Source organism: Mandrillus leucophaeus, unplaced genomic scaffold, assembly GCF_000951045.1.
Source record: "Mandrillus leucophaeus isolate KB7577 unplaced genomic scaffold, Mleu.le_1.0 Scaffold984, whole genome shotgun sequence".
In the NCBI taxonomy this organism is placed as follows: Eukaryota; Metazoa; Chordata; class Mammalia; order Primates; family Cercopithecidae; genus Mandrillus; species Mandrillus leucophaeus.
The window spans coordinates 113,730-118,314 of record NW_012110741.1 but is presented as its reverse complement, the minus strand read 5'-3'; positions in this window follow the sequence as shown (position 1 = coordinate 118,314).

Genomic DNA, 4,585 nt, shown 5'->3' with positions numbered 1-4,585 from the left:
CTGGCAAACCCAAACAGGAAGGAGAGCGGAAGAAGGATCCTCCCCTAGAGCCAGCAGAGAGCATGAACCTGCCAACACATTGAGTTTTGACTTCCAGCCTCCAGAACTATGAGCCAATACATTTCTGTTGTTTTAAGCGACCGGGTTTTTCGTACTTTGTTGCAGCATCCCCAGAAGATTAATAGTCACTGATCATGACGCTTGTCTGTTATTTACTTACATGGGAATCTGTGGAATTAAGAGCTAGGACCAAAGTTTGTGTTTTATGGCGTTGCTCACAGTTAGCATATTGTGGTAACTGAAATGTAACCATGTTGTTGAGAGACTTGTGCTATTTAACTAAACTATGTTAATTAAACGTATGCATATTAAAATGTGCAAAGCCAGGACTGTTTTTACTTAGTTCAGGTATTTACAGGGAAAGAATGTTTGCCTGTTTTCAGGGCCTTAGAGCATGCCCTGTGCCAGCAGGCCCCTTCCACAGCTACTTAACATCTCATCTTACCAGCCACCTCTCAACTCAGATGACCAGCAAGGCCATCTTTGACTATCAGAATGAAGTAGCCTGTCTCCACTTTTGACTACGTTTACTTGCTTTATTGTCTTTATAGCATTTTTATTTACTAAATTAATAGTTTTTCATTACTTGATTCTTTTCTTGATTCAGTATTTCTAAAATATGCAGATTAGAATTCCAATGAGAAACCAAATTGACTAACATTAAAAAGTGTGTCAGTTCCAGGCAAATATTAAGTATTATTGAGAATATAGATCTACAAGAACCTTTAACTTCTCATGGGAGCGTAAATTGGAAAACAGTTCATTTTAACTTAGTAAAATTGACAGTGTACAAATCTTTTGATACAATGATTTGAATGTTGGGTTTATACCTTAGAGAAAATCTTACTCTTATGTCCAGGGGACTCATACAAGAAAAGGACACCTACTTTTTGTAATAGAAAAAAAAAATGGATAATAACCTCAGTCTAATAAAATGAAATGCTCATTATAGTATTATCCTGTGATGGAATACTCTAAATCAATGCACAGAAAGTACAGATGAACATATCATAAGAATGAATGTTACGAATTTAATATTGAACCAAAAAGCAATTTCAGAAAAATATATTCAATGTGATTCCATTTGTTGAAACTGAAAAATATGTAAAACAATAATGTTCAATGTCCTTTACTAATGCATTTATTTTGGCAAAATTATAAAGATAAGAAATGGGACTAATTAACAGGACAGTGTTAAGGACTCTAAAAATATGGGTAGTTTTTGATTCTTAGGCAGGTAATGTGTACATCAGTGTTCATTTTGTTATTTCTTACACTGTCTTCATGACTTACACATATTTTGCTAGTTTTAAAACATAAGATGTGATAATGATCCAAACAGACCAAAGAAAAAAATGAGTGTGTTTAAAAAAAAACACAGAGAATGAGGCCTGTCTGATAGAAAGCATAACAAAGCAAATAGAAAAACTCTCACGAATACTTGATCCAATAAAGCTAGGTTTGTGCTCCACAACACTTCAACATGTTAACGTGATTTTTGATGTTTGCTTTTTGCCACGGTGATTCTCAGTTGCCTCCCTCCTATGTCTTTACAAGCTTAAATCAAGTGAAGGTACTTCTGAGTTTTTCAAAAACTAAATCACAACATGAAGCTCTGCTTATTCTTTCACATATGCACGTATATGACACTTTTCCATGATGCAACAGGAGCGGGTCTCTAGCCAAGCTACAGCAGCAGCTTTAAGAGGCAGAGGACCCTGAAACGAGGCTGAGAGAAAGAATGGTCCATAACTGACACCAGGCAAGCTGCTGTTGTAAGCAAAGAAAGGAGGCTCACAAAATCTATTTAGATTGGAAGGCACTCTAACCAGAGACTCACACTGAGACTCTATTAATAAAGAACCTCCAGGCCAGGCGCGGTGGCTCATGCCTATAATTCCAGCACTTTGGGAGGCCCAGGTGGGCGGATCACGAGGTCAGCAGATTGAGACCACTCTGGCTAACATTGTGAAAACCCATCTCTACTAAAAATACAAAAAAATTAGCCGGGCATGGTGGCAGGTGCCTGTAATCCCAGCTACTCGGGAGGCGGAGGCAGGAGAATGGCGGGAACCCGGGAGGCGGAGCTTGCAGTGAACCGAGATCCCGCCACTGCACTCCAGCCTGGGCGAGAGTGAGACTCCGTCTCAAAAAAAACAAAAAACAAAAAACAAAAAACAAAAAAAAACAAATTGGCTGGGCACGGTGGCTCACACCTATAATCCCAGCACTTTGGGAGGCCGAGGTGGAGGGATCACGAGGCCAGGAGATCGAGACCATCCTGGCTACGGTGAAACCCAGTCTACTAAAAGTACAAAAAATTATCCGGGCGTGGTGGCGGCACCTGTAGTCCCAGCTACTTGGGACGCTGACGCAGGAGAATGGTGCGAACCCAGGAGGCAGAGCTTGCAGTGAGCGGAGATGGCACCACTGCACTCCAGCCTGGGTGAGGTAGTGAGACTACGTCTCAAAAAAAAAATAAAAATAAAAAATAAAAAAAATAGCAGTCCTAACATGATTGTGAATCTATATTTAACGGTAAGTACACTTAGGTGTTTATGAGAGAATATTAAACTTTCATAAATTTACATTGATCGCTTAAGAGAATAAACATATTGGCACAAAACTCTTTGAACCATGAAGAGTCCACTTCATTCAGTATTTATGTGGAAATTCTTCTGGCATAATTTCATTCTATACTGCATTCTATACTGCTACAACAGGAAACTATAGGAACATAAGGACAAAATGCCAACATTTAACCACAGCCTTTCCTGGGAAACATGTTTAAATAGCCTTTAGAGACAAAGAAGAGTCTATTTAATTTATGGAATGAAAAGAAATGTGACAACAAAGCATTTTGTAGTCATGGTTATCAGTCTTTGAGAAAGTTCTTAATAGGATTTGGGTTTATTTTAATTAATGAAAATAAAATACGAATAATTTATTGAACTATATTATAGCAGTGGGAACTTTTCATAAATTATTCTCAAATAATTTTCACAAGCTAATCAAAAAAGATATAGTTCTGTTTATTATAAAAAATGGGATTCAAGGTTTTGAGAGAACTTTAGTGTCTTGCTATTGTCTGTAAAGTCTCCCTCCAGACCATCTCATTTCCCTGAGTCACAGACTTTCCGAAATATCAAGTGCAAACAAGTGTGTTATCACTTCAGGGTCATTTTTGTTTGTTTGTTTTCTCCCTTTCTCTCTCTCATTTTTTGTATCCTTATATCCAGCACCAGTTTCTTTGAAAATTTGGACCAGAAGATGCATAACAAGTTGTTTTGCAGAAGTTCTTATCTGATATTCTTAAGGAGCTATTCTGCATGTAATCTTCATTTTTTTTTTTCTCTACCATTATGTAGACATATTCAGTGTAGACTACCACAACCCTGGATACCGCTCTGCTTAGATTTACAATCTCTGCTTAGATTTGCCACTGCAGAAAGTGTAGTAGTTTCACTACATATGTAAAAAAGACTGCATACTTGTTTCTAGCTTCTAGATTGCACATTTACAGTGTTTACAAAAGCAATAACTACTCTTACCAGTAGGAGATGAATTACACACTCCTTCTTCTTCTATAATAAGAGTTATCTACCTTCTGGTCAAAGTGCTTCCTTAAGGCACTTTGAAGCTCATCTGCTGGCAGGCATGAAGCACACTGTTCCCCCGAGACTTCAGGAACTGGATCTACTCTAGGCAAAACAGTCTCCGCTTCATTGTATTCAGAAATTCAGGCTTGCCATGAGGCTGTTTAGTGTTCTGAAACACAAATGCTGGCAAATCTAAGAATCCTCCCAAACCCGTATCTACCAGTTTTTGCTCCTTAAATAGGAACAGTATTTTCTCATATCCTTAGATTAAGCTGAGTTAAAAATATGCCCCAAACACAGAGTCCCATTATTTTAAGCTTGAAGTTGTATAATTATAGCTTTATGCTTGCCCCATGAGAGAGGCATTCTCTAGCAATCCATTCAAGCAAGGATCGGTTTTCAGTTTAGATAAAACTACAAAGTGAATACATTCACTTCTGACATTTAACTAATGCCTTTCTTTACTCTCTCCTACCCCTACACTCCACCCCTTACGGTATTTGCCTCCTCTCATTCTCCCCATCTCCAGCCCAAATCCAGATGACTTCTGCTATATTAAAGTTTGCTTTCAGGAAAAGATCTGAAATCTGTAAGGGATTTCATACTAAATATTGGCACACTTCAGTGGTAGAGCATTGATTTGCTGAAGTCTGGGGTTGATTTCCTAGTCCCTAAAATCACGTTCTAACTGTGACTACCTGTTCTTTCTTTAAGTTTAACATAGATTTAGGGTGAGACTTATCTTTTTCTATAAATGAAAACATTTGGGAGAATGCTTTCTTTCATACATGAACACATGATATTTTATGTATTAGTGTTAATGTTTCCTATCAAATGTGTAATCAGAGGCTCTCTATAGAATCAATTTCAATAAAAGTTAAGCAACTTTTTAATGGAATAGCCATTGATTATAATTTTCTCCTCTT